Below are 499 nucleotides of genomic sequence, written 5' to 3' on the forward strand. Positions count from 1 at the left end.
AGCACAGATTAAACTCACTAGTTACTGAAGTATGAAATGATATTTCCAGCTTCGTACGACAATGTTCTACCTAGAAAAATATTTTCAACAAATAATTACACTATTGGATTTAGAAGAATGATTAAACAAACATAGTGAATCATGTAAAATAAAAATATACTTTGTCTGAAAACACTAAGAACTGGCTGGACCGATGTGACAATTTCGTAATTGAAGTCCGTAATATTCCACGTTAAGTTTTTAGGTTATGAAAAAAGAAAAGAAAAACTTTCCCGAAAACGGAACGATTCAGAAATTACTTAAATTTTTATTGGACAACGTATGTAGGGTGAGTTAGTTTGTACAAATTAATTCACTTTAGGCAGCAGGTTGGCTTTGCCCCTGGCATTGCTGACGTTCATGGGCTATAGTAACCACTTACCGTCAGGTGGGCCGTAAATACGTCTGCCTACCAGGGCAAAAAAAACCATTATCGATATTTTTTGTTAGCGTTTGCTCT

The sequence above is a fragment of the Bombyx mandarina genome, chromosome 18 (assembly GCF_030267445.1).
Source record: "Bombyx mandarina strain Sakado chromosome 18, ASM3026744v2".
Taxonomy (NCBI): Eukaryota; Metazoa; Arthropoda; class Insecta; order Lepidoptera; family Bombycidae; genus Bombyx; species Bombyx mandarina.